We start from the raw sequence: 20,334 nt of genomic DNA, 5'->3' as shown, positions 1-20,334 counted from the left end.
ACATTGGGCAATAAACAAGGCTAAAAGCAGACATGTACATGTTGGATTGCTGAGGGCAATCATAACAGTAACCAGGAGTTCTCACTTGGAACCACAGACTGAGCCCATTCCTACTTTAATCGCTGACCCAAAACACTGACTCAACATTTTTCTCCCTTACCCATTGAGTCTCTCCATCTTCTCATTATTTGCCCAAGATACCAGCAGCTACAGATTTTTTCCCTTCTATAGAGAAAAGCAGTCTTTATCAGATTACTTGTGTAAAAGCATGGAGCAGCTGCAACTTTTCCATTTATTTGCTGTTGTTAAGATATCAAAACATTCTCACAAGCTTTACAGGAGAATTATCACACATAAATTAATATTCTCATTCAAAGTGATTTCAAGTCTAATGAAGCTTGTCCATAAAGGTAATTTTAAGGAGAGTCGAAGAGAGAGATGGAGGTAGAAAAGTTTAGGTTCTTGCCAGTGATGAAACAATTAAAGATCGGCATAGAGGGAATTATTAAAATACAAATATCTTGGAAGTTATAGAACTGCAGAAGATTATGGTGTGGTTGGTGTAGCAGTTAGCAGAACACCTTTTCAGTGCCAGTGATCGGGACTGGGGTTTGAATCCCTCACTATCTGTAAGGAGTTTGTACGTTCTCCCCATCTCTGCGTGGGTTTTCCCCAGGGGCTTCGGTTTCCTCCAACAATTAAAAATGTACCAGGGGTTGTAGGTTAATTGGCTGTAAATTGGGTAGCACGGACTCAGGGGCCAAAATGGACTGTTACCCTGCTGTATGCCTAAATTTTTAAAAAAATTACTGAGATGAGGAGGAATGTGGGTGTAAAGGAATTTGAAAACACTGATGAGAATTTTAGAATCGTGACAGCTTATGTAAGAAAAATGGCAGCGATCTATCAACAGAACTTGTTATGGGTCAGGATACAGAGTCCGCAAGCATCGAATCCATGCTGCTGAAGACCTAACTGCACTGGGTGGGTCACGTCTCCACAATGGAAGACCATCGCCTTCCCAAGATCATGTTATATGGCGAGCTCTCCACTGGCCACCGAGACAGAGATGCACCAAAGAAGAGGTTCAAGGACTGCTTAAAGAAATCTCTTGGTGCCTGCCTCATTGACAACCACCAGTGGGCTGATATCGCCTCCAACCGTGCATCTTGGTGCCTCACAGTTTGGCGGGCAGCAACCTCCTTTGAAGAAGACCGCAGAGCCCACCTCACTGACAAAAGACAAAGGAGGAAAAACCCAACAACCAACCCCAACAAACCAATTTTTCCTTGCAACCGCTGCAACCGTGCCTGCCTGTCCCACATCAGACTTGTCAGTCACCAACGAGCCTGCAGCAGACGTGGACATACCCCTCCATAAATCTTCGTCCACGAAGCCAAGCCAAAGAAAGAACAGGTGTAGAATAGAGAGACCCAGACTGTATTGGATGGATCAGGATCATAAGTCAGAGATGTGAGTTAATTCAATCCCTCAAACAACAGAGCGAGAGAGTAAGGTCAGGGTGCCAATGTGGTGGCAATGGTGTAAACAGAGAACGTATGTAAGAATGTCCACGGATGGGAATGTGAAGTGTGAAGGGTCCTGAAACAGTTTTCCTTTTTGTCAATAATATGAATACATTCTATTTTTGGGAAAAAATTGTCTGCTCTACTATCTAAGAGCAGTACCATTTTCTGCAATATAATTATTTTCTCATATGAGATTTTATTATCTGTGCTGTTCAAGATGCCAAAGACACATATTTTTTTTTAATGCCATTGAACCTTTGGAACTCCTCTGGACTGCAACCATCACATGCAACCATCACTGTTAGAAAGTCACTGCGACTGATTGTATTCCAGCGAATGTATTTGTTAGTTGAAATCAGAGGCAGAGAGTTCTCGTGTTCAACAGAATAGATGGAGCCATAGCTCAGAGACCAATGATAACACATGTTGCCATTGCTCGCCTCTCATATCCACGTGATGATGTCAGGATTAGGCCGGATATCATTCTTTCAATCTCCAGTTTATGTTCCACCACAAGCTTAGTACCTTTTTGGAAACAGTGAGCTGGAAGAGGCACCAAAGTAAGAGAACTCCCTTGGCCCACCCCAGTGAGAGGGAGAAGTGTGGGAGAGGACCTCAACCCCACGGAGGTGGAGTGAGGGACTGGTTCCTTCTTGTGCCATGAATTATGATGCTATTGAGGAAGGCACAATTGAACATAATGACAAAATAAATTTCCTGTCACTCAGGATGTCATTGAGCAAACCATTGGGATCATGCCATCAGAGATTTATATGTTTTCACAAGTCAGGACCTTCTGTACTATTCCTGAGTGAGAATGTTTCCAGATTTCATGTTACTTGCATTGTGCTTCAGACCAACATAACTTCAGGACATATCCCCGTCCCCCTTCCTCCACCAAACCTCCATCCAGGGCCACAATCTGACTTCCCAGGCGAGGCACATGCACATCATCCAACCTGATCGGGTGCACTCAGTGCGGCCTCTTCTATACCGCTGAACCAAACCAGATTGAATGATGGCTACACCAAACATCTGAAGGTTAAAGATGGAATTTCATTTTAATGCCTCCAACCATTCCTAAGCAGATATGTTCGACCTCAGAGTCATTCACTGTAAGAGTTAGTCAAAACATAAGCTTCAGGAACAACATATTCTTTAATTGTGCCTGTGCCCAAGAAGAGTGTGGAAACCTACCTGAATGACTACCAACCAGGGCACTCACATTTACAGTGATGAAGTGTTTCAGAGGCTGCACTTGAAGCATGAGCTGGGACATGGATCTGTTCCAATTTGCCTAAATCAGCAACAGGTGGTGCCATCTCACTAGCTGTACACAAAGGAACTCCCTGACAGCATGGACACATACATCAGGATGCTCTTTATCAAACTACAGTTCGGCATTTAGCACCATCATCCCCTCCAATCTGATCAGCAAACTCCAAGACCTGCGCATCAACACTCGAAGGTGTAACTAGATCCTGGATTTCCTCATCTCCAGACCCCAATCAGTGAGGATTGGTGAGACCAATCCCCACCCAGTACCAGAGCACCACATTCCTACTCCCCTACTCTCCTCACTTTCCACCCATCAATATGTAGCTCGGTGCAACAATAACATCATCTACAAATGTGCTGATGATACCACGGCAGTGGGTTACATAAAAGAAGGCAAAACCTGAAAGTCTGCAAATGCTGTGATTGTAGTAACTCAGCTGATCTGGCGAAGGAAGTAAAGATCTACAGTGCGTTTGTAAATATCTGAAAACCACAACCAAAATTCTTAGTTATCCAATTTTTTTTCGGCAGCATCAAGACATCACAAGTTGAAAAACAATTTTCTCCTGACGTGCTCATGTGGGGCTCTGAAGCACTGTTAGTGCCAGTTTGGTAACATCAGTGAGTGACTGGCGGAAGTCGACGGCTCAGGCAACACATAGGGAGATGGTCCTCATTTCAGATAACTCCCTCCCCTCTCTCTTTTCTTTTCTTCATTACCTTTCTCTGCACTTGGTTCTCCGCTGTCCCCAGCGTCGGTGCAGGAACAAATCTAATTGGGGACATCAGGGTAACCATGGGTGAGCGCTGATTTTTTTTTGGTGGTGTCAGACCAGGGTTGAAGGGGGAAATCGGAGAGGGGACCTCTCTGGTGGTGGGGAGGTGTCAGGGATCAGAGTGAGGACCTCAGGCTCATGGGCACATTCAGTAACGATGATAGGGAGGTGTTAGGGATCAGAGCGAGGACCTCAGGCTCCTGGGCCGGTTTAGTAACGGTGGTGGGGAGGTGTCATGGATCGGAGTGAGGACTTCAGGTTCCTGGGCAGATTCGTTGATGGCAGTGGGAAAGTGTCTAGGATCAGAAAGGGGACCTTGGGCTCCCGAGCAGGTTGGGCGATGGCGGTGGGGATGTGTCAGGAATAGATGACAGCCGATACAAGTATTCTGTTGACACTACTGGGCTGCTTAAACCCATTTCTCAGTTATCCGAAAAATGCAGTTAACTGATAGACATCCGGACCCAAGCATTTTGAATAATCAGAAACATACTGTATTACCTATATTTTGGGCCTTAGCCCTTCCTCGAGGTACCTTAAGCCATTCCTCTATGTTTCAACTCATTATGTTGTTAACAGCTTCTTCCCATGGGAACTGGTGACACTAACCATCCAAGACTCATTTGTACAAAACTATATTATTGACTTATTTTTATTGGTATACTTGTCCTGCATATGGTATTGTTTGCCTGTCTGTGTGTTATGTCTGGTTGTGTGACTGCAAGTTTTGCACCCAGGACCGGAGAAGGCTGTTTCGTCGGGCTGTACTTGTACAATCGTGTGACAATAAACTTGACTTGAGTTCTTCCAGCATTTCTGTGATTTTGCGATTTGTATTATAGTGGGCGATGTGCCAGCTTTCAGGAGGGAGATTGAAAACTTGGCCAAATGGTGTTATGAAAACAACTTTGCATTCAATTTCATCAAAACTAAGAAGCTGATAGTGAACTTCAGGAAGGGAGAACCAGAGATGTATGAGCCAGTGATCATTGAGGCAGAGAGGGTGAGCAAATTTAAATTCCTGGGAGTCATTATTTTGGAGGATCTTTCCTGGACACAACAGACAAATACCATGGTGATGAAAGTCCATCAGCGCTGCCACTTTCTCAGGAGTTTGCAGAGGTTTGGTATGACATTGGGAAACTTCTGTAGATGTGTAGTGGAAAGTCTGCTGACTGGCTGCCTTGTGTCCTGGTATTGGGACCTCAATACCTCTGAGTGGAAAGCCCTGCAGAAGGTAATGGACACAGCCCAGAATATCAGAGGCAAAACTCTCCCTGCCCATTGAGAAAATCTGCATGGAATGCAGATTTGTCAGGAAGGCACAACAGCGACTGTGCTTCCTCAAGTGGGCAAGGCTACCTGCTACCATCATGTCAGCCTTCTACAGGAGCTCTATCAAGAGTGTCCTGGCTGGCTGCATCACAGTGTGGCATGGTTGTTACAGAGAAATGGATCAGAGGTCAATCCACAGGACCATAAGTGTGGCAGAGAGAATCATTGGAGTCTCCCAACCCCCACCATCAGGACGTGATCTCTTGGGATCATTGTCTGAAGAGACCGCTCAAAATCATTGAGGACTCTTCCACCCTGCACACAGCATCTTTCACCTGCTCCTGTCGGGAAAGAGACCCAGGAGGATCAGAGCCAGAACCATCAGGCTGAGGAACAGCTTCTTCCCACGGGCAGTGAGAATGCTGAATGGCCAAAGGAACGGCTCACACTAACCATCTAAGACTCTCATATTTATAAAATAATATATTTTATTTATATCTATGCATACTCGTCCACATTCTGTCTGTACATATGTCACTTCTGACTGTTTAGCACTGAAGGCAGAAGAACACTGTCTTGTTGGGATGGTAATAAATTTGACTTGACTTGACTTGACATCAGAGAGCAGTAGCAATCATCAAGGATCCACCCCACCTAGCACACACCCTGTTCTCGCTGCTGCCATCAGGAAAGAGGCTACGTGACTTGCACCCCCAGGTTCAGGAACAACTGCTCCCCCTCTACCATCAGACTCCTCAATGACAAATTCAATCAGGGACTCATTTAAGGACTCAGTCTTTGCACCTTGTTTATTATTGAATATTTATTTTCTGAATTGTGCCATTTGTTTGCACGTCCTTTTTGTTTACATTTTTCTCTTTTGTAGACTTATCTTTTCTTGAGTCGAGTATTTTTGCACATTACCACTAGTAGAAATTCTGCCTGACCTCAGGAACACAGAATCCTGAGATGTGATGTCATACATGTAACCTGACAATAACTCTAAACTGTGAACTTTGAACTTTGGACTCTTTGGCCACCTTAAACCTAACAGCATGAACATCCCTTTTTTTAATTTTAAGTAACCTCCACTTCCTTCTGGTTCCACTGTTTCCACCTCTTCTCCTCACCTCCTCACCTACTTTTGAATTGATCAAACTCCATTCCATCAATTCATCATATTTCATTCTGCTGCATATGATCACCCTCCTCATAATTAATGGCACCAACAATTTTGATGTCATATTTAAAATTTTTGTTTTTCTTAATTTAAATTTTTAAATTTAAATTTCCAAAAAAGAAACAAAAAATGTAGATTTTCTAACACTAACCCTCCCCAAACCCCCTCCCCCTTTGGCAGTTTTCTTCGGCAGCCCCTCCATCTCACTCACCCTCTGCCCAATCCCCTATCAACTCCTGCCCCTTCCCCTGCTCCCATCCACCTTCATCGCCCCCCCCCCTTCTTATTCTTGCCCTGATAAAAGTTCCCAAACTGGAAACGTTGACCCTCTTTTGCTGAATTTTCCAGCACCTGCCACTTTTCTGTATTTTGATGTTACATTGACTACGAGATTTTGACTTTCAAAATTCAATTTGGTGTGATTGTGAAAGTGAGAAACATAAAAAATTTACAAAATGCTAAATATCCAGCGCCAAAGTACAATGCATAGCAAAGAGGGTGGTTGCTCAAAGTCAGAGTCTCTCCATTCCAGTCATGGCACCATAATCTCATTTCCTCACAACTGCGGGTTCTCCGCTGATCCACTTGCTCTCTTCTCACAGGCTCTGCATTCGTATCATTGTTTTCTCTTTGATCTTGGGTCTGCTGGCCTTTATAAATCATAGCATGGAATATAGGAGCTGGAAGGTGATGTTCAGATTGTTCAAGGCATTGGTGAGGCCAACTTTGGATATTGTGTGCCACAAGTTCTGGTCCCCAAATTATAGGAAGGATATCAATAAAGTGCAGAGAAGATTTACTAAAATGTTGCCTGGATTGCAGTATCTAGAATACAGAGAAAGATTGATTAGACTGGAGAGTAGAAGGTTGGGGGGGGGGGGGGGGAATTTGATAGAGGTATTTAAAATGATGTGGGGAATAGATAGAGTAGATGTGAATAGGCTCTTTCCCTTGAGGGTATGGGAGATTAGTACGAGGGGTCACAAGTTAAGGGTTAGGGAGCAAAACTTTAGAAGTAACATAAGAGGAAGCTTCTTCACTCAGAGAGTGGTGGCTGAGTGGAATGACCTTCCGGAAAAGGTGGTTGCAGCAGGGTCCATTTTGTAATTTAAGAGGAGGTTGGATGAGTGCATGGATGTGAGGGGGTTGGAGGGTTATGGACAGGGAGCAGGCAGGTGGGACTAGTGAAGTTCACTTATATCGGTGTGGACTAGAAGGGCAGAGATGGCCTGTCTCAGTACTGTAATTGTTATATGGTTATATCTTACATCTTGTTTCCATCCTATCTCTGCAATGAACTACAAATCTTTATATTCTTTTCCTGATGGCAATCTGCTGGAGAAAATCAGCAGGTCGGGCAGCCTCAGTGGGAGGTAAAGAATGGTTGATGTTTTGGGCCAGATGGAACTAACCCAGCAGGTTGACTTTAGCTCCAGATTCCAGCACTGCAGGATTCTATGTGCCTTTCTTTTGTTATTATGAGTTCTGCTCCTTTCTCATTGTTCTCGGACTTTCAAAGGAGTCCTGTACGTGGCCACAAATGGCCTTGCATCAGTGATAAGGCCTTTCATTGTTCTTTATTCATTTTTTCAGGTAGTCTGAGATCGAAACGCATTGGTGTCATGATTCCTTTCTTGCCTGCGTAAAGCACACAAAGAGAGTGCCCCCAACACAAAGAGAAAGAGGGCCCTTTCAGAGATACTGAGTGTCAGTGGATTCCTCTCCTGAGCTCCTGCAAGGTCTGCAGCTGCAAGATCTCCTGTCTGATTGAGCAGTGAACCCGACCTCCCAGAATCAACCCCCCGATACAATCAGGAAGCTGTTGATATGATGTTCAGCAGGACATGCATGTCCTTGTATGTGGGGATTCAGCAAGCTATGAGGACAGCCTATTAGTACAACACCCATTTTTGCAAGAGGGTTTGAGTTCATGAGCAGAAATATATTACTCTAATTATCTGGACCCTGAATGATACTGAATCTGGAATATGTGTCCAGGTATGGTCTCAGATTTCAGATATATTGTCAGAGTACATACATGACGTCACATACAACCCTAAGATTCATTGTTCTGCAGGCGAGCCAGAATTACAATTTATTTATTGATACTACAAAAAAAACTGTACACAGCGTAAACATGTAAACAAATAAAGAACTTCAAACAGATAATGAATGTAAACAAATTGACTGTGCACTACATAGAGGGAAAAAAATCAATAAAGTGCACAAGTAAGAGTCCTTAAATGAGTCCCTGATTGAATTTGTTGTTGAGGAGTCTGACGGTGGAGGGGGAGCAGTTGTTCCTGAACCTGGGGTTGTGAGTCTTTTGGCACCTATACCTCTTTCCTGATGGCAGCAGTGAGAACAGAGTATGTGCTGGGTGGTGTGGATCCTTGATGATTTTTGCTGCCCTCTGACGGCAGCATTCCCTGTAGATGTTCTTGATGGTGGAGAGGGTCTTGCCTGTAATGTCCTAAGCTGTGTCCACTACCTTTGCAGGGCTTTCCACTCAAGGGTTTTGGTGTCCCTATACCAGACAGCAATGTAGCCGGTCAGCACACATTCCACCACACCTCTGTAGATATTTTCCAGTGTTTCTGGTGTTGTACCAAACCTCCACAAACTTTTGAGGAAGTAGAGGCGCTGACATGCTTTCACATGATGACATGGCATGATATGAAATATCTTCCAAGATAGTGACTCCCAAGAACATAAATTTTGCTCACCTGCTCCACTTCTGATCCCCCAACGATCACTGGATTGTAAACCTCTGGCTTTCCCTTCCTGAAGTCAACAATCAGCTCCTTAGTTTTGATGACATTGAGTGCAAGGTTGTTGTTGGTGCACCATTCAGCCAAGTTTTCAATCTCCATCCCCCTGTTTGCTGTCTCATCCCCTTCCTTTATACAACCCACTACCATGGTTTCGTGAGCAAATTTGTCATAACGAGCTACACAGTCATTGATGAGAAGTGATTAGAGCTGGGGGTGAAGAACACAGCCCTGTGGAGCTCCAGTACTGATGGAGATTGTGGAGGAGAAGTTCTTACCAATCCTCACTGATTGTGGACTGGAGGTGAGGAAATCTAGGATCCAATTACACAGTGGGGTGTTAACTCCCAGGTCTTGGAATTTGCTGATCAGTTTTGAGGGGATGATGGTGTTAAATGCTGAAGAGTAGTTGATAAAGATTCTTAAATTAAAATTCTCCCTCCTTAAATAACAATATTTTGCCATATAGCTGAAAATTCACTGGGTCATTTTGGGGTGACAGATAGCTCAAACAAGAGAATTATTTGGATTTGGATCATTCTTTCTTGAATGAAGAAGAAACATAAGAATTCTGAAGAGGATTGAAAGAATAGATGCAAAATGATATTTCCCCTCGCTGGGGATATCTAGAACCAGGACCCAAAATAGGAGCAGGAGCGAGATAAATAAAAGATCTTTCTTCATCCAGAGGCTGTTGAATCTTTGGGCATCCGCACCCAAGAAGAAAGTGAGTGCTGAGTACCTCTGTATCCAAGTTGTGATTGCAAAACAAAACTAACCGAAATAAAGAAAGAAGATGCTGAAAACATCAGCATGGAAAGAAAATCAAAAGTACTTCAATTCACAAATCTCTTTATTTCTGCTCTCTCCCAGATCCCCCATTAATCTATTAACCAGAAAGCTCCACAAACATTTTGATCACCTGGATATCAAAGATATTCTTTCTGTACAAAAAAAAACCCTCCTAGACCCTCTCCAAAACTAACTTGCTTTCTTATTTTCCCTGTGGTGATGAAGGACTGAAACTTGAAACATATTAACTCTTTCCACAGAAAACTGCCTAACAGGCTGAATTTCTAGCATTTTGCTTTTTTCGAATTCAAGGCAATGGTTGATGAATTATAGGATGCTTAGGGAGTAGGGGAATATTGGGTTAGTGCAGGAAAGTGGCACTGAGATGAAAGACCAGCTATGATCATGTTGAATAGCATAAGACATGGATATTGGGAGCTGGGGGCGACTGGCTCATGGTTTTAATTCACCTCATTAGCACATTACTTGCAGGTTTCATTACTATGTTGCCCATGGTAATCTGTCTGTTTCAAATATTGTTCCTGCTTAACCCAAGCCCTGACTTTCAGTGTGAGTAGAATTCAACCACGTTCCTGCTTCAGTACATTCTCTACAGCTTGTAGAGTTTTTACCTTGATTGTCCATTATACTTTGCTTTTCAACTTTAAACAATGTGGATTAGAAATTAAAACATTTCTAATGTTTTGAAACTTTGATATTTACCAATATTAATTAAATTACTTCAAATATATTGGAAACATTTCTATTTATTTATCTTCCCTTTTATATTTATTATCTCTTTTTTTGTCTCGGTATATTGTGGCAACTTAATTTATACTATTGCAGTTGGAGTACTGTATCTTCAAGTCAAGTTTATTGTCATCTGATTGTACAAGTACAACCCAACGAAACAGCCTTCTCCGGTAACCTCAGTACAAAAACACGCAGACACACAACTAGACATAAAGACAAACAATATATATGCGCATCAAATAATTCTATTGATAATAAATAAATAAATAAATGTTGCTTTGTGCAGATGAAAGTCTCAGTTCATCAGTGTGAGCAGTTCCTCTGGTTGTTCAGCATCCTCACTGGCCGTGGGAAGAAGCTATTCCTCAGCCTAGTGGTGCTGTGTGCCGGGTGGAAGGGGTCCTCAGTGAATTTGGATGGCCTCTTCAGGCAACGATCCCAGTTGATCACGTCAATGGGGGAAAGAGAACCTATTGATCCTCTCTGACATTCGATCGAACTCGTGTAGAAGGTGACATAATGGTGAAGCTTTGCCCACTTCAGTCCTCTCAGGAAATGTAGTCGCTGTTGTTCCTTCGTGACAAGTGAGGAGATGTTGAGTGTCTACAATAGGTAATAGGTAATAGGTCACTAGTGAAGTGAACTCCAATGAGCCTAAAGCTCTCCACTCTCTCTACTACAGAGTTGTTGATGTGTAGTGGAGGATGGTCATTCACCATTTCACGAGATTTTCCACCTCATCTCTGTAGAGGCATCCGACTTACCTCTTTGGCTTAGCAGGTCAGAATGTCAATGTCCCTGTACATTGTACTTGTGTACATGATAATAAATCATCAAGTTAAGTTTATATATTTAAAATATTAGCCTATTTGTTTAAACTGTCCCTTGCTTGAGTTGGAGAATTTTGTACTCACCCCTCAAAGTGTTTTCTGTGAACTTCCACTGGAGCCAAGATTACATTATCATCACAAGCGTGATTTGAAGAGTATAAGAAGCAGAACCTGGTGTGGACCTGGTGTGAATCCTAGACCTGCTCTACCATTCAGTGAGACCCTGACTCGCCTTTCACCTCAAGGAAGGAAGTTCCACATTTAACTTTGTGACCCACCAATGTGCCAGCATGCCGAGGGAGATGTTCTTATGTTTTAGTGTGCAATTAACTCACTAATGTTATTGATTTTTTTAAATTAGACATACAGCACAGTAACACGTCATTTCGGCCCCACGAGTCCATGCTGCCCAATTAACCCAATACATTTCGAACAGTGGGAGGAAACCAGAGCCCCGGTTTCTCCTCCCCTGTCAATGGTTCTTGTCGGCCAACGCAGACTTTTGCAGGTCAGTTGCACATTTATGAGATCCATTGTGGCAATAGCTCTCCAGGGTGGTGAAATAATATTTTCATTCCCACACTTAGGCTATTTAAGTTCTCACATTTAATGGCCCTGCCACTTCCATGCTACATTTCAGTCTCTCCTGATTCCAATTGAAACCAAATGTGCCTTTTAAGTGCTCATTTGTCATAGAGGCAAATGAAAGTATACTGCATACCTCGAGGCTGTGCTCTGCACAAATTAGTTCCTCATCTTGGAATGCTGTCAGTAATTAATGGCACTTCCTATCGTGATGTCTATATTTTCCATACTAAATACAAGAAGGGGTAAGGTTCAATCCAAAGACTAGAAATTTATCGTTTTTGAGTCCCAACAACTTCCTACCTTTGTATTTGTCTGGGTGGACTTCAAATTATTTGTTTTTAAATTTAGACATACTGCACGGGAAACAGGCCGTTTTGACCCACGAGCTCGTGCTGCCCAATTACACCCGATTAACCTACAACCCCCAGTATGTTTTTGAAGGAAGGGAAGAAAACGGAACCCCAGGGAAAATCCACGCAGACATGGGAAGAACATACAAACTCCTTACAGTTAGCGCGGGATTCGAACCCAACTCCAGTCCCGATCGGTGGTGCTGTAAAGTCGTTGAGCTAACCGCTACACCAACCGTGCCTCCAAATATCCTTATTTTACCATGGTTCCGTTCTCCATGATAATTAGACAGACCTGAACATACTTATTGATTATGCAAAGGAGAATCAGTTGCCAACAGCTTTATTAACTGCTCATGGAATTCAGCGAACCCATGTGGGCATCACCCCATGCTGATAGAGAAATGAAACATGAAAGTCTGCAGACACAGTAATTAAATAAAAAGCTGGAGAAACTCAGCAGGTCAGAAAGGGAACTTTATACATAACCAACGTTTCAGGCTAAACCCTTCATCAAGGTATTGTGGCGGTACATCATTAGGCAAGTGAACCAGACCAGCTTGTCACGCACGCGATGGGGCAGCCGGTAAAAATGGTGCCGTCGGGGGTTTCCTCCCAACCTCAGCACTGGGTTGAGAAGCCCGCGCTTGGGGACCCATGTGACGCCCAGGTGATGTTGGGGTGATTGTGTGATCCTTCAGTTAGCAGTGTAGCCGCTAACTGTCTTTGAACCCAACATGAACAACCCTTCGATCAGCGCTATAGCCATCAAGCTTCCCAACTTCTGGGTTCAGAAGCCAAAGACATGTTTCAGCCATGCAGAGGCTCAGTTTCACCTCTGCCAGATTTCATCGGATTCAACAAAGTTTTACCATGTGGTCACTGCCTTGGACCAGGCCACCACCAAACGAGTGCTGCACCTCGTTCATCACCCACCCACCCACGGAAGTATGGGACCATCAAGTGGGTGCTCACCGGCTCCTTCAGCCTCTCCAGGTGCCAGCATGCCACTCGGATGCTGAGCCTTGACGCCTTAGGGGACAGAACTCCAAACGAGTTGATGGATGAGATGCTTGTGCTCATGGGCAATCACACCAACTGCCACTTTTCAAGCGCATCTTCCTTGACCATCTGCCTGAACATACTTATTGACCATTATTGTCCCAGGAGAGCTTCGTCAACCCTAGGAAGGTCGCTCAAAAGGCTCAGGAGCTATGGCTCGAACAATTCCTGGAGGGGTCAGCAGTCCAGAAGGTTAAGAGTCATGGGCATGACCACGCAAATCCTTCCTCTAGCACAGCGGTGGAACACCCAGCCCCTTCAAGGCCCTCAAAGAGCATAGCCAGAGCAAGTCATCCATTATAGGGAAACAAGCAGGCCTCCCCCTGTTAATGGCTGTGGCGGCTGGTCATGAACACAGCCTCCTCTACCTGTGGGATTCAGTCAGCAACCGACACTTCCTCTACGACACCGGGGCCCAGATCAGCATCATCCCGGCCACAGCCATCGAGTCGAGGCCTCGAGGACATCCCCTCCATGCAGCCAATTCGATGAAGATCCAGACATATGGAGACAAGACCGTCCACTTCCAGGTCGGCCAGCGGAAGCTCTCGTTGAGATTCACCAATTTGTCACTTCCCACCACCACCCTGGGTGTCGATTTCCTCCTCACCCATGGCGTCCTGGTCGACATTCGAGGTAGGAGACTGGTAGATGTCCGTACCTTCCAATCCATTTGCCTCAACACCTCCCGCACAGAGCAGCCGCAGATGGCCATGGTCAGCACGCCCAAGGATGAGTTTCAGCGTATCCTGGACGAGTTCCCGTCTCTCCTCAAGCCACAGTTCTCCTCCGCCTCACCACACCATGGGGTATTTCATTACATCCCCAACCAATGCCCGCCGGTCCACACCAAGGCACGCCAGCTTCTGCCGGACAAGCTCCAGATAGCAAAGGAAGAGTTCTCGCTCCGACAGTCCTTGGGCCTCACCACTCCACCTGGTCCCGAAAGCCTTCAGTTTCTGGCGCCCCTGCAGAGATTATCAACAGCTTAATGATGCAACAGTACCAGACCGCTACCCGATCCCTCACATCCAGGACTTTAAGGCCAACCTGAATGGCGCGAGGGTATTCTCCAAGGTTGACCTGGTGTGCGGGTCTCACCAAATCCCAATGCACCCCAAGGACATACCCAAAATGGTCATCATCACTCCCTTTGGCTTTTTGAGTTCTTACACATGCCATTCGGGCTCAAGAACACAGCCCAGAACTTTCAGCACCTTATGGACACAGTGAGCAGGGATTTGAATTTCGTATTCATTTACCTGGATGACATCCTTGTTGCCAGTAGACACTAGGCACAACACAAGTCTCACCTGCACACCCTCTTCTCCTGACTGGCTAACTTTGGACTAACGATCAATCAGGCCAAGTACCAATTCGGGAAAGAGTCAATGCAGTTTCTGGGCCATACCATCATAGCTGAATGAGCCACATCTGCCACTATGAAAGTCGCTGCAATCAGGGAATTCCCATGCCCGGACAACCTCAAGGGGCTACAGGAGTTCATGAGTATGGTCAATTTCTATAACCGCTTGATTCCAGGCACTGCGCACATCATGCAACCACTCTTCGTCCTCATCATGGCCAAAGACAAGACACTCACCTAGACTCCAGAGGACAGCAGGGCATTCGAAGCCATGAAAGATGCCCTCGACCACCCACACACCGACCGGCATGTGGCGCTCTCTGTCGATGCCTCTGCCACAGCCATCAGCTCCGTCCTGGAGCAGCAGGTGAACAGACAGTAGAAACCACTGGCATTCTTTAGCCGACTTCTTCACCCGGCAGAGCACAAGTATAGCACTTTCGATCGTGAGTTGCCTGGCATGTACCTGGCGGTTCATCATTTCCGCTATTTCTTTGAGGGGAGGCCTTTCACCAATTTTACCGACCACAAACCGCTCACTCAGGCGGTCGCTATGGCAAGAGATACCTGGTCGTCCCGCCAACAGCATCACCTCTCTTTCGTGTTGGAGTTCACCACCGACATTCGGCACAAGACGGGGAAAGACAATGTGGTCATCGACAGACTCTCACGACCGGCCATTTGCGCGCTGACACCAGGCCTCGACTTTGACCATCTCGCCCGGGACCAGAAGTCCAACGAAGAGATGCGGGCCTTCAGGACTGCCATCATGAGCCTGCAGTTCCAAGACCTCCCAACTCTTCACGGTGAGGGCACCATCCTGTGTGATGACTCCATGGGCACCCCACGACCAGTGGTTTCTCAGCAGTGGTGCAGGCAAGTCTTCTACAATATCCCTGACCTTTCCCATCCTTCCATCAGGTCCACAGTCCATATGGTGGCAGAACGTTTTGTCTGGCACGGGCTTCGGAAGCAGATTGTGGACGGGGCCAGAACCTGCATCCATTGCCAGCTTTCCAAGGTATACAGGCACACCAGAGTGCCCGTACAAGATTTCAAACACATCCGGGAACGGTTCAGCCACATACATGTGGACATCATCGGACCCTTGCCCATTTCCCGAGGTAACCATTACCTTTTCACAGTGGTAGACCACACCACTTGTTGGCCCGAGGTGATCCCAATGCCAGATGCCTCCATGGACTTCTACTCCCGAGTGCTTTTGAACGGTTGTGTTGCACGGTTCAGCATCGCGAATGACCTCACCAGTGATTGTGGCGCCCAGTTCACCTCTGTGCTCTGGGCACAACTCGCCAACAGGCTGGGGATTGAGCTACATCACACCACAGTCTATCACCAACAGGTCAATGGGATAGTCAAGCGATTGCTCTGCCACCTTAAGTCGGTACTTATGGCCTGCCTCACCGGCCTTGACTGGGTAGATGAGCTGCCTTGGGTGCTCCTGGGCATCCGCTTGACACCCAAAGAAGACCTACAGGCATCATCAGCTGAGCTAGTCTATGGTACACCACTAGCCTAACCTGGTGAGTTCATCAATACACCTCACAACCCCTAGCAGTCACCGCATGGTCTACTTCCCCATCTCCGGGCCCAGTTGGAGACCTTAACACCCCCATCATCACCCAGACACAGCCTCTTACATCCCCAGCAAGCTGTACTCCACAGAATACGTTTTTGTCTGACAGGGCCCGTCCACAGCACTTCTACAAAGACCATACGAAGGGCTGTACAGTCATCCAGAATTCAGGATCTACTTTCACACTGGACATGGGTGATAAGAGGTAACTGTTTACAGTGGACAGGTTAAAGCCAGCCCACCTTGACCCCACCGAACCAGTAGTTGCGGCCCAACTCAAGAAGCGAGGCCGCCCATCAAAAGAGGACATTGGTGCTGGTTCTGGGGGGGGGGCTGTGTGGTGGTACACCATTAGGCATGTGAACCAGCCCCACTTGTCACGCACGCAGTGGGGCAGCCGGCCAAAATGGCGCCATCGGGGGTTTCTTCCCGACCTTGGCACCGGGCTGAGAAGCCCATGCTTGGGGACCCACGTGATGCCCTGGTGACATTGAGGGCCCCCCAGTGTGGTTCTCAGTCAGGTCCAGGTTAGGAGAATAAGACCAGCCAGGCAGCCTGCAATAAATCAGTTTTTGCTCACTGAACTCAACCCGTCTGGTTAGGCGATCCTTCAGTTAGCAGTGTAGCTGCCACTACAGTATGAGCAAAAAGTAGACAGGTGTCAGAATAAAATGGTGGGGGGAGAGAAGGAGGGATGAGCACAGGCCCACAGGCATGTGGTAATTGGTGGATAAGGGAGGGAGGGCACAGCAGCGAACAAGGGGAGAGGGGTGGCTCTGTGAATGGAGAGTGAAGGGTTGGAGAGCTGAAGAAAGAAAGATAGGGTCGAGAGGGAGAATGGAGAAAGGTTTTGCAGAAAGCGGAGAAGTTGAAGTTATTGTCATTGAGATGGTAAGTGCCCAGACAGAATATTAGGTGTTGCTTCTCTAGTTTACACATGGTCCTGGTTTGGTGTCGATGCAGGCAAAGCGAAGTTGCTCAGCCAAGTGATCCCAAGTCAGCGTCCTGTATCTCCGACATAGAGAAGGCCACAATGGGAGGACCAGATGCAGGAGATGATCCCAAGTGTTGTTTCGCTTGGAAAGAGGGATTGGAGCCCTGAATTGTGTTGAGGGAGGAGGTGTGGGTGCAAGTGGAGCATCTCCTATGATTACAGGCTGGGTGCCAAGGGGACAATTAATGGGAAGGGTGGAGTGAATGAGGGAGTGATGGAGGGAGAGCTCTCTTTGGAAGGTGGAGAGGAGAGGGGATGAAGTACCTGGCAGTGGGATCATGTTGTAGATGATTCCAGCATTTTTTTTAACCCCATGTTGGTTGTATGTCCTCTCCCACAACGCCTTTCAATACATCACATACGGATTGGTTATTTCTTGGTCATGTGCTGGCTTTCTTCACTTCTTTTTAAAATGTTATTATACACATGATAAATAAATTTGCCCCATGCAAAGAAAAGATCAGAATTCAAGAAAAAAAAGACATGATACAAAAAGGGAATGAGAGAGACTGAGAGCACACATGAGGAGATAGAATACAAGAGAGAAAGTGCTCACTTCTGAACAGCACTGAAATTCCAACATCTCTTTTCAAATGTCTCTGGGTTTCTTTAGGTTATTGAAAGCATTAAATGAAACTGAACATGATAATCGGAGGAGTAGATCATTTGGTCGACTGGGTGTATATCAAGATCCTGTCTGATGTACCTCAATTCTATTTTCTTACGCTTTCCCCATAAGCCTCTAATATCCAGAAATCTACCAATCTCTTTTTTGAATAAACTGAATGACTGATTTGAATAAACTTAAATAATCTTCCAGTGTAGAGTATTCCAAAATTTCCCTTCCCTCTTGGTTGAGAAATCTATCCATATTTCAGTCTCAAAATCTCCTTATTCTGAGATTCGGAGACCTGGTCCATCATCAGGGAGAAATCCTTTCATTTATTCTCTTATTAAATCCTGGGCTGGTGATCTTCACATCAGTAGTAGGTACATTTTTCAAAGGTGTTTTAAGAGATCGGATATACAATTATTTGGGTAGCCAGGCATAGATTAAGGATAACCAACATGGCTTTATATGTGGTAGGTCGAGTTTAACCAATCTTACAGTTTTTCGAGGAAGTTACCAGGAAAGTTGATGAAGGAAAGACAGTGGATGTTGTCTACATGGACTTTAGTAAGGAATTTGACAAGGTCCCACAAGGGAGTTTAGTCGGGAAGGTTCAGAGGCTCAGTATTTATGGCAAGGTAGTAAACTGGGTTTGACAATGTCTGGAAGGGAGAAGTCAGAGAGTGGTGGTGGATGACTGCTTATCAGATTGGAGGGCTATGACTAGTGGTATGCCTCAGGGATTGGTGCTGAGACCATTAGTGTTTGTCACTCTATCAATGATCTGGATGATGTAATAAACTGCATCAGCAAGTTTGCAGACAACACTACGACTGGAGCTGGAGAATGGGCTGAAAAATGGGAGAAGGAATTTAATGCAGACAAGTGTGAGATGTTGCATTTTGGAAGGACTAACCAAGAAAGGACACAGTAAATAGTCGGGCACTGAGGACTCCGGTAGAACAGAGGGATCTGGGAATAAGATACATAATTCCCTGAAAATGATGTCACACGTAGATAGGGTTGTAAAGAGAGCTTTTGGCATGTTGGCCTTCATAAATCAAAGTACAGGAGTTGGGATGTTCTGGAAAGACATTGGTGAGGTCAAATTTGGAATATTGTGTGCAGTTTTGGTCACCTAACTGGAAAAATATCAATAAGATAGAAAGACTGAAGAGAAGATTTACTAGTCCCCAGACTTTGAGAACTGAGCTACAGGGAAAGGTTAAACAGGTTAGGACTTTATTCCCTGGAGCGAGAAGAATGAGGGGAGATCTGATGGAGGTATTTAAAAATATGAGGATAGACAGAGTAAATGTAGGATGGCTTTAGCCACTGAGGGGAAGTGAGAAAGAAATGAGAGGACATGGATAAAGGGGAAAAGTTTAGGGAGAATATGAAGGGGAACCTTCACACAGAGAGTGGTTGGAGTGTGGAATGAGCTGGAGCTGAGGTGGTGAATATGGGCACGATTTTAACTTTTAAGAAGAATTTGGACAGGTACATGGATGGGAGAGGTATGGAGGGCTATGGACTGGGTGCATGTCAGTGGGACTAGGCAAATAAAAATAGTTCAGCAAAGACTAGAAGGGCCAAAGGGGCCTGTTTCTGTGCTGTAGTGTTCTATGGTTCCTTTGGTTCAGCCACACTTCAAAGTGCTAGATGCAATTTTGGGCACCCCATCCATTACAGGAAGGATGTGAAGCTTTAGATAGAGTACAGAAGATAAAATGGGTAAGTGCGTTTTTGGGGAAGGGCTAATTATGATGGGATGAGGGTGGGGTGGTAGATATGGTCTACATGGATTTTAGCAAGGCAGTTGATAAAGTCCCCCATGATACACTCATCCAGAAAGTCATGAGGCACAGGATCAGTGGATAAAAAACTGACTTGTAGGAAGAAAGCAGAGAGTAGTAGTGGAGGGAAAGTATTCTGTCTGGAGATTGGTGACTAGTGGACTGCAGCAGGGATCTGTTCTGGGACCCCTGTCCTTTGTGATTTTTATAAATGAGCTGGATAAAGATGGATGGGTCAGTAAGTTTGCAGATGTCAGATGACAGTTTGCTGGAGGCGTTCTGGATGGAGCGGAAGGTTGTTGAAGGTTACAAGAGAATATAGACAAGATGCAGAGTTGGGCAGAAAAGTGGCAGATGGATTTCAATCTGGATAAGTGTGAGGTGATGCATTTTGGAAGGACAAACCAGAAGGCTTAATGGTCAGTTACTTAAGAGTGTGGATCAGAGGCAAGCTGTTGAAGGCCATCAGGGAAGCAAAGCATGTCCATGCCCATTGCATTCACAGCCACATCCTGGACAGCAAGGACACGCAACACATGTGGAAGGGCATCCAAGGTATCACCAACCACAAGACTCCACTGTGCTGGTGATGCCTCCATCCCAGATGCACTGAACAATGCTACATGTGCTTTGAGGCTAAAATCAATGTGGCGGCAAAGAAAACCAGCTCTCCTCAAAATGGCCAGATGCTGTGTCTTGCAGTGGCCAACATGAAGAGAGAATTAGGCAAGGTCAACCATAGGAAAGCTTATAGTCCAGATAATATTCCCTGGCAGAGTGCTCAGAG

The sequence above is a fragment of the Narcine bancroftii genome, chromosome 7 (assembly GCF_036971445.1).
Source record: "Narcine bancroftii isolate sNarBan1 chromosome 7, sNarBan1.hap1, whole genome shotgun sequence".
In the NCBI taxonomy this organism is placed as follows: domain Eukaryota; kingdom Metazoa; phylum Chordata; class Chondrichthyes; order Torpediniformes; family Narcinidae; genus Narcine; species Narcine bancroftii.
Note: the sequence above shows the minus strand (reverse complement) of the source record.